This window comes from Coffea eugenioides, chromosome 3 (genome assembly GCF_003713205.1).
Source record: "Coffea eugenioides isolate CCC68of chromosome 3, Ceug_1.0, whole genome shotgun sequence".
Taxonomy (NCBI): domain Eukaryota; kingdom Viridiplantae; phylum Streptophyta; class Magnoliopsida; order Gentianales; family Rubiaceae; genus Coffea; species Coffea eugenioides.
In genome coordinates, this window is record NC_040037.1 from 44,741,932 (window position 1) to 44,752,609 (window position 10,678).

Genomic DNA, 10,678 nt, shown 5'->3' on the forward strand with positions numbered 1-10,678 from the left:
GATAAATTAATTCCAGTATCCAAAACTTAACCTAGTTGACCGAATTTTTTCGAACTTTTTGCACTACTGGGTCCCACGTCCGGTATACGCTCTTAATTTCTCAAAACCTATTCGATACTAGAAAAATCATCTAAAAATTATATCTGCTCCTTAAAAGTATCTAGAAATTTTTCCTAATCACGAAAATGCAGAAAACAAGCCATGGAAAATAATAAAACCTAGTAAATGGGAAAAATACGGGTTCTCACATGAGGGATGGAGAAATTCATTTTGTGAAATTTAAGGGATGAAAAAATTATTTTATAAAATGTAAGAGACGAAAAAATTTGTTTTATAAAATGTGGAGGACTATAGATTAGATTATGTAAAATATAATTTGACAAATTTACCCTTAAAAAATGATCACGTGCCTTGCACATGATGGATTCCGGCCAAAAAATGATCGGAAAGCTAGTTAGGAACTAAATTTGACCGATGTGAATATGTAAGGGACATAAAATTACACTTTTAAAAGTGAGGGACGAAAAAAGTCATTTTACAAAATGTGAGGAACGTTTTGAACGATTTTCCCTTAGTGAGAAATGAAAATTTCATTTTTTTGAAATGTGAGGGATGGAGAAATTCATTTTGTGAAATGTAAGGGATGAAAAAATCATTTTATAAAATGTGAGGGACGAAAAAATTTATTTTATAAAATGTGGAGGACTATAGATCAGATTATGTAAAATATAATTTGACAAATTTACCCATAAAAAATGATCACGTGCCTTGCACATGATGGATTCCGGCCAAAAAATGATCGGAAACCTAGTTAGGGACTAAATTTGACCGATGTGAATATGTAAGGGACATAAAATTATACTTTTAAAAGTGAAAGACGAAAAAAGTTATTTTACAAAATGTGAGGGACGTTTTGGACGATTTTCCCTTATTTCTGCTGCTCCTGTTTCTTAGCTGTTTCACACACTACCATAATTGATGAATTTTAGCATTTAAGGGGTGATGTCTTTAGTTTTGAAAAACTCTAGCAAGGAAAGAAATTTGCAAATGATGAAAAAAACCATTTAATAAACCAACAAAGGTAGGGAGAAAGTTTAATTATTTGTTCTTCAATTTTATCACTTTTTATTCTTTTCTTTTTCTCTTTAGTTTTTTTTTTTGCAACATAAATTTAGAAATCTAATAATTCATTTTCGTAAACCGAATCACAAATGTGCGGTCAACTTTGTACTCTTTTTGTGGATCTAAAAGATGCATAATATTGTCAAGGTTGCTAAAGTAACTTATTTTTATACTTTTATTTCTTTTTAATTACAAAGAGATAGTAGTTTCCCAAATTCTAAACCAAACCAAATTAAGACTTTTATAACTAAAAGAGGAAAACAATTATGAACTTGGAACTTTTTATCCTTCACAAAATGACAAATTGAAAGGAAAAATAAATTTATTTTGGAAGAAGACATAGAATAATAAATTTTTTAAGACGTAAAAAAAGAAAATTCAAAAAAATTGATAAAACAAGCAAGCACTCTTTAGGTGAATGTTTAAAAAATTCTCTTAATTAAACAAATTGTATATGCTTGATTTACTAGGTTTTCTTTTTTTTTTTTAATTTGATAAATGAATTTAACACAAATCTCGCGACTTTTTACAGCACTAGCCAAAGCTAAATTAATGATGTGAATGTGAAAATATGTCAAAAAGTAAAATGAGTTGAACTTTCAACAAGAACATTTTCAACTAAAATGATAATTTCTTTATTGGATTTTGCATTTGTTTTTTCGTTAATATATTTTCTCAAAACATAAACATTGAAGATTTTAACACACGAGTTAAAAATTTTTGTAGTTCTAAATATGAGTTAAATATGAGTTTTATGAATTTTAATGGCTCCATTTTTGTGGTTTTTCGTTAAAAGCATTGCTTTTAGTACCATGGTGAATTCATTATTTCGACGGTAGAAAGGTAAGTGTTAGCAGAAGATCTGTGATATTTATTTTTAGGAAAAAGGTTATGTATACCATTTAGCATTCGAATCCCTTAAAAATAGCTTTCGAAAATATGAAATAATTAATGCATTAATTAAGCAGGTGGCTTCTTATTTATGTTAAAGGAGTGCGTAATGGACCAAGAAAAAATTGAGTCTCCCCACCTCCCCAACGTCGGAAATACAACTTATACATCAAAAAATATAGGTTAAAATACAAAAAGTCCAGTGTGATTAAGCTAACCTACCAAAAAATCCATTTTGGTTTCAAATCATACATTTCGACCTCTCATAGTTTGAACTAATTTGAAACAGCAACGAAAATTGTCAAAATTAATGGAGACAGATGAAATGACACAATTACCCTAATATATATATATATAAGTAATAAAAGATCTTCTAACAACCATCCTATTAAGCAAACTTACGGGAAAACCCCTGTGATTAAACCAAATTAGGGAAAAGGCCCCTATAGTTTCATGTTGCTTTTATTTATTTATTTTGTGCATAGGAATAAGATAAGTTGTATTTGGAAGTTTTTATTTATTTATTTTATGTATAGAAATAAGGTGAGTTGTATTTGGGAGTTTTTGGTTGTTTTTGAAATTTTATGAGTTATAAGGGGTTTATTAGGTATATTAGCTAATATGAGTTCTAAGGGGTTCTAAGCAACCTCAAACTCATTAATTTAAATGATTTTTGTTGATTTTCACATTAGTTCAAATCAAGAGATACTGGATTGTATGATTTGAAACCATAAGAGCTTTTTCTATAGGTTTACTTAATCACAGGGGTCTTTTCTATATTATAACTCTAAGGTTATAATAGATATATCAACTAAAAAATTGTTTGTTTCCAATGCAAATACTTGCAAAAAAAATGCATGTATTTTGAATCCGTTAATTCAAACAATTTCTGTCGCTTTTTTAATTAGTTCAAACCATAAAATGCTAGAGCGTATGTCTAGGGGGTTTTTCATATGTTCACTTAACCTTAACGGGCTATTCTATTTTTTTCCCAAAAATATATAAATAAGTATACTCCTATATGCCAAGGCAATAGTGGAATTGAATCTCAGGTTAAAATTTAGAAGTTAACTCATTTCTTATCTCTTTCTCATCTCTTTAAATTAGCATATTAACTTTGCATGCATCATATCGCTTTCAAAAGGAAAATAAAGTCTTTAAATTGCACTTTATTGGTATTCATACATGCATATATTAACTCTTTCCATACAACTATAAGTTAACTATTCGATTTGTGAAGAAATTAAAAAAGATACTGTGTAGCTGTAGAATCCTAGGTAAGAATATTCAAACATGTACTTTAATAATGCCAACCATGTTTAGCTTTTTGCACATCATTGACTTGCACAAATATTGACAAGTTTTTCAAGAAAGTATAGTTAAGATGGTCAAAGAAGTAATTAGAGTCTAAAACTCTAAAGCTTCTTTATTCTAACATACTAACATCTAATAACTTGGTAATCCTGCTCGAAAAGATTGTTAGAAAAAAAGAAGAAGAAGAAAAGAATATGCATGGGGGAATTTTACAAACTGGCCTGAGGTAAGGGGAGAGTAGCGGCAAAATCAACAATGAAATCAGATTTGAGATATCGCATGGCAATTTGTCTGGCGTCCATAACGAGCTCGCCCCGGCCGAAGACCCTGGAGCTAGGGGCAACGAAGGCAGTGCGGAACTTGAAGAGAATGTGGAGGAGGTAGAAGAGGTCGGCGAGGGTGCGGTAGTAGGTGATGCTGACGGAGGCTTCGTTTTCGGTGGTCATGCAAGCCATTTCACCGACGTAGGGGAGGTAGAAATAGAGAGGATCGATGAAGAGAGAGATGAGGCAAGTTATGAGGAAAAAATGGTTCCACCAGTTGACAATGTCGCTGCTGGGGTCCAGAATTTGGTAGCGCCATAGTACGACGTTTACCAGGTGAGGCTGGTCAGCCGCAAATGTGGCGTCGGAGGAGGCGGCGACTGTGTTATGGGTGGTTAGTGATCGCCGGATGTGGCGGAGGTGGGACGCCGGCCTCGAGAATATTCTTCTATTCATCTTCCATGGCGGAGTCCGATTTATTGTCGGATTCCGCGGAGCATCAAACAATCCTGTTACAGCCTTCAAATAATCAAAAATGGCAACCAAAAAAAGCAAGAAATTTTTGGTACAGAGAAATACTAGAATGGATATTGTACTCAACTTCAATCAAACAAGAATAAAAGATGAAATCAATGATCACAACGAAAAGAAAAGAAATTGAGGAAAGCAGATCAGAATGGTGGTAGGAACAGGAATGAAAGGATGGAGAGAGGGAGGGAAGGGAGTTTGGGGGGGGGGTGGATTATGGCTGTTGAGAGTATGAGGATTGAAAGAAATGGCAAGTCCGAAGAGTCCGGAGGTGCAAATTTTGTAATCTATGCTAGAGTATGCAACTCTTAAAAATTAAGAACTCCAGTTTTATACAATTGTAAATCAATGCATGAGAAAATCTTAAATAGTTTAAACTTTAAAGATGATCACAAATTTTTTTTTTAACGGTACAATTATCACTATGAAATCTAAATTGGTCATATCCTTGTACATTTTATTGCATTTCTTTAACCACTTCAATTTCAATTTGATTATTATAATTTATTTTCACATCACCACCATGATAATTTTTTTTTTCAACTGCTAAATCATCTAGTCTCTAATTTATAAAATTTTGATGCAATTCTGATGTAGAACAATAATCATGTAAAGATCACATCTGAAAGTACTAAACTAATGATTCATTGATTCTAACTTTTTCTCTGCAAATTACTTTAGCTTAAGTTTGTATATTGTTTCATTGTGTTCTAAAAAAATGATTAAAGCAATGTTATTCTTTTATGATCTTATAAAGTTCCACAACCATTTACTAGTGAAATTAGTCTGTCAAAGATAATTTGTGATATAATTTCAGTTAATAATGACAAAATTTGGGATAATAGTTAGATAAAAGGATAGTACATAATGCGAGTTACGTAGAACTACTATGACATCTCTTTATTATATGGTATTAATTAACGCTTTAGTTATACATTATGAAGTTTTTATGTCATTGGTTCACTTATCAAAGTTGTCCTTCACAAGTACCTCTTGGTCATTTTAAAATTTTGAAATAATTGTTAGTTAAGAAATAATAGTTTGCAATATCCGATAATTAAACAGGGTACCGATGGTCGATAGCTAAAGTTGTGAATGATGAGTGATGGGGGAAAAAGTACATTAAACAGGATACTGATGGTAGATAGCAAAAGTTGTCGGTGATGGATGACAGAAAAAAAAGTGTACGTTAAATAGGATACTGATAGTGGGGATACGGGGGATACGGGGCGGGAACGGTCATCAGATTGACCGTTCCCAAGCGGTCTCCTCACAAGCAGAAAGGAATGGCAAGAAATGAACCACGTCAGCAGCCTTTAGCAGACTTCCAAAACGACGTCGTTTCAATATAAATGAAGGGAAAAAAAATAGATGACGGTGTTGACCGTAACGGACCGTCAGCACCAATGGCAAGCAAAGTCCCGCCTAAAATGAAACGTTCCCCAAGAAGAGCCCCACTTACACTCCCTCCCAAATGAAGCGGTTGCTGAAATTAACAAATGTAAAAAAATAGGGCAAGATTGGAGTGGAGGAACTAAAAGAGGAAACTAGAAGACGGGCAACAAAGTGCGACATTGGCAAAAGTTGTGGAACAGCGGCATCGTTGAAGGAAAATAAGAGCAAAGAGAAGGAAGAAGTGGTGGCGGAAGTAAAAGTTTTTGGTGATTGGGGTTTAATAAAAGAAGAAGAAAGTTGAACCCAAGTTTGAAAGTGGAAGATCGTGGGATTCGAAAGTAGTGAACGACCACAAATCAGTCAGGTAAAACATGAGGAAGCCTAGAATGATATAGTAATGCATGTAATTTGACCAAAAAGTGGAAAAACCTTACTTTCTGGATGTTGTTGGTGTACACTATGATGATTGTACAGAGGGATGGCACACATGCAAAATTTTGTGTATAGTAATTGATAAGTGCAGCGTGATAGGAGCATTACGTGTTAGCCTTTGATCGTCGAAACAGGATAGTGGGAAAGGAGGGGAAAATGTTGCGGCACAACCGCTTGAGAAAATGTGTGCATGGATTTGGGAGGGAGTTCGTAGGTGTAAAAAATTGGTGTACGTTCAAATTACTATATGCTGAGTAGATGTACAATATGTTGAGTGTGTGATACACTGCGTTATCAAATAGTCACAAGATAATTCAGTGAAGGATGGATCATACAGCATGCTGGCTAAAAATAATGTTATGGTATGTGAGAAAAAAGTGACATGGAGAAACATTGATATGGTGTGTTAAGTGTAAAGTATTAACATAAGAAACGTTAGTTTGGGATGGGTATGTTGTATTTGATATTTCAGATCTGTATGTCTAGTGTAGCAGTTGGTGTGTATGAACACAATGTTGGCTAAGTCTTACTTTTTGCGGACTAACAGGCACAGAGAAGAAATAGAGCACAAATATTAGTGTAAAATTGGTATGTCGTATTTTGATCGTCATTACTGTATGTCTATTATATTAGTTCAAGTGCATGAATACAATGTTAGATAAGTCATACATGTTGTCCTTTAACTGTTACATGGTTTGGATTAACAGGTACAGGACAGAAAGAGAACATAAATGTTAGATTGAAAATGGAATATGGTATTTGGGACTGCATTGATGTATGTTTATTGTAATAGGTGTTGTGCATGAACAAAATGTTGGATAAGTGTTACATGGTGTGGATTAACAAGTACAGAGAAGAAACAGAGTAGAAATGTTAGTGTATAATTGGTATGTCATATTTGAGACTTCGTTGGTGTATGTTTATTGTATTCGTTGCTATGCATAAACACAATGTTAGATAACTGTTACATGTTGTGGATTAACAGGAATAGGACACAAATAGAATAGAATTGATCGTTTGAATTTTATATGTCATATTTGGGTCATCATTGGTATATGTTTATTGTATTAGTTTATGTGCATGAACACAGTGTTCCATAAGTGTTACTTGTTGTAGATTAATAGGCACAGAGAAGAAACAGAGTAGAAATTTTAGTGTCAAATTGGTATGTCTTTTCTGGATATTCATTAGTGTATGTCTATTCTATTAGTTCACGTGTATGAACACAATGTTGGATAAGTCTTACATGTTGTTGGATAACTGTTACATGGTGTGGATTAACAGGAATAGAACAGAAAGAAAAGAGAAAAGGTTAGATTGAAATTGGAATGTCGTATGTGGGACTACATTGATGTATGTTTATTATATTAGTTCTTGTGTATGAACAAAGTGTTGGAAAAGTGTTACATGGTGTTGGATAACTGTTACATGGTATGGATTAACAGGCACAGGCCAGAAAGAGGAGAAATGTTAGATTGAAATTGAAATTTGCTTCCATTTGAAACTGCATTGATCTATGTTAATTGTATTGGTTCTTTTGCATCAACAAAGTGTTGGAAAAGTGTTACATGGTGTGGATTAACAGGCACAGGCCAGAAAGTGAAGAGAAATGTTAGATTGAAATTCAAATTTGCTTCCATTTGAAACTGCATTAATGTATGTTAATTGTATTAGTTCTTGTGCATGTTCACGGTTGTGTTGGATAAGTGTTACATGGTGTGGATGAATAAGTACAGAGAAAAAATAGAGTAGAAAAGTTAGTGCGTAATTGGTATGTCGTATTTGAGACTTCGTTGGTGTATGTTTATTATATTCATTGCTATGTATAAACAGGATGGCACGGATAAGAAGCAAAAGACGGAACAAGAGTTTAGACGAAAATGAAGGAATAGAGGCAGCGGGGACAAGTGAAGTTAGACAACCAGTTCCACCGCTGAATCCGTGGATGAAGTTTAGGTAATGTTGGTGTTTATTAAAAATAATAATGATGAGTAGAATGCACAGTTAATTGGTTAATATTGAATGTGTGTAGGAAGGAGTATCAAAGCACCGTTCCAGCGAAAGGCATTAAGATAACAGAGGTACGCATAAGAACTAAATAAAACATTAATTTGGAAAGTTGGGGCGCGGTAAAAGTAATCAACACAATCAGAAAAGGGTTAATATCAGAAACCTCCCTCTTGGTTTCTTAGAATCGCACCTAGCACCCTCCATGTTATCAAAATCACACTTAACACCACTAGAATGACAACTTTGATGTCATTGTCAGCCCCTCTATTTGAAAATAGTAGTAAAAAATGAAGTATAGGAGAAAGACTCTATTTTTGTTCCTCTTTTATCCATAACCCAAAATGAGTATACTTCGTAGGAGCAAAACAGGTATAAATCTTGATTTTTAGTATACGTAAATGATCATATAATAAATAATAGGATAGCATCAGGGTTGTAATAGGATTTGTATGAAACTGTAACCGAATTTGTTATTTTGTAGACCATGGAGTACGACGATATGTATCGTTTGGAGAGATGCGAGGTAAATAAGGTTGTTAGATCAATCATCCTTGAATAGGGTAACACGTTTTGAAAATTTTGTAATTTTGTGTAACACATTAGTGTACATATGGGTACAATACGTAATAATCGTATCTCTTATAATAGGTTTTACGGATAGTTCAATTAGAGTTACAATTTGTAAAAAAATATAACATAATTCAGAATAGTTATCAAAAAATTCTTAAAAGAATTTTCTGATTTTTTTTATCTGTTTTGGTATACAGTTTTGTTCTTAGTTTTGTAGTGGAGTATTGGTCTCCGTATACTGCATAGATTATTTTTAAATTATGGGCATTCAACTTTAGTTGTGGTATAACATTATTTATCCAGATTTTTTTTTGCCTCTGAATGAGTTAAGGTTATTTGTGGCATGGGGTAGATGTTGGTGATTTTTGAATAATTTGTTATCTTTTGATTAGGATAATTTGTCACATCCCACTGCCAGGGGTGCTAGGTGTGATAATATTAATTTGAGAGGTGTCAGATGTGATTAGAACAAAAGTCAGGGGAGGAATTATACTATTAACCCATTAGAAAATGATGATGACATTAGGAATGATTAACGATTATATGCATCGAATGCAGTATAATAAAATGGTCAAAGCAGCATATGATAAATTAAGCGAGGAAGAAGTACAGAAGCGAAAAGAGAACTATTGGAAAGAAAAAGAGGAGTATAAGAGAGAAATGACGCGACTTGGAAAGACTATACCGCCAATAAAGCAGTATAAGGTAAGCACAAAGTATGGATGAAGTTTAGGTTTGTATGTAATAATCTGTGTATGACTAACTAAGTTTTTCGCTTGAATTTGATTATAGAATCCGAAGTACACCATTCGTTGTTCACCAAATCAGATGGTTTGGTTAGCATCGAACATTGATGAAACAAAAAAACAGCAAATCAGAGATATGGGGTTTGGAGGGCTGCTGGAAATACAGTGTCGCTCCATTCCGAACGGCATAGGAACCTGGCTGGTCGACAATTTTAATCCTACACTAAGCAGCTTTCAATTACATGGAGATGGTGTGCTACCCCTAACAGCAAAAGACATCGGTTTCATCCTTGGAATCCCAAATGATGGCCCCTTACCAGTTGAAGATGCTGATAGCAGTGAGGGTGGAGATTCTGGACCAAGTCGCCGAACATACAAATGGAAAGAGCTGCCGGAGGAGTTAGTATCCATGAGCAGTGGGGACGAGTTCAAGCGACTATTTGTTGCATTTGCTTGTGGATGTCTATTGGCTCCAACTACACGGGCTGAGCATAAAATCCGGCTATGGGGTTGCACGAAGGTGGTTACTGAGGTGGCCTCATTAAACTGGGCCCAGTACATTAGAAATGTACTATGCAATAGGATATTAGAAGTACAGAAGAAAAGCGGAAAGCAGCACCAATATGTTGGGGGCTGCATCTTTGTTCTACTGGTAAGTTTAATTACACGTTATTGAAAGTTAGTAAGTCATTTAACTAGTAGGGGATGCAACGATTTTGAAATTTTAATTAGGCACATGAAGGTTGTTTATGCAACGTACATATTATGATATGATAAGTGAGTATGAAGGACGGGAAAGAGGATTGTCGAACATTAGATATAAATAAAATTTTGAAATTCGTGATATATATATTGTTTGCAAATGATATAAATGATGAGTCAGTCGCCAATTGGCTTGCAGGTGCATTACCTCGATCGAGTGACAATACTAAAGCATAGAGTGGCTCGAGTTACACCAAGAGCAAAGGCATGGACAGATGCTTTAATTTCACGGCGGGATGCATTGGAGATCGATAATCTCGGAGGTTATGGAAAAGGAAAACTAGTAAGAGAGATAATTATTTTTTTGCTTGGATAAGGATTGTAACTTACTAGTTCATATGTATAAGACACACATACCATGTACTTATGAAATGATGGTTTGACTTTATTTTCGTAGATTGGGGCGCATGAAGAGGAAGAGGCTGAATCAGGTGCACAGATAAATGAACTACCCCCTGAGCTAGTTGGAATAATGATGGACAGCGGTCATCATGACATTGCTGTAAGCTGCCTAACTTTTCTTAGAAGAAAGTTCATTCTGTAATGTTGTTGCTTAAGAGCAAATGTTATGCATTTATACTGATGTTTTTGTAAGCAGCCAAATCTTCATAACTGGGGAAAGTTATCTTGTCCGATACAATCATG

At 34.1% G+C, this 10,678-nt stretch overlaps 1 pseudogene; it reads right to left on the reverse strand.

The window, feature by feature from the left end:
* LOC113766731 overlaps nt 1–4,046 on the reverse strand; it is a 43,308-nt pseudogene extending 39,262 nt beyond the window's left edge.
* Between the last annotated feature and the right edge of the window lie 6,632 nt (nt 4,047–10,678).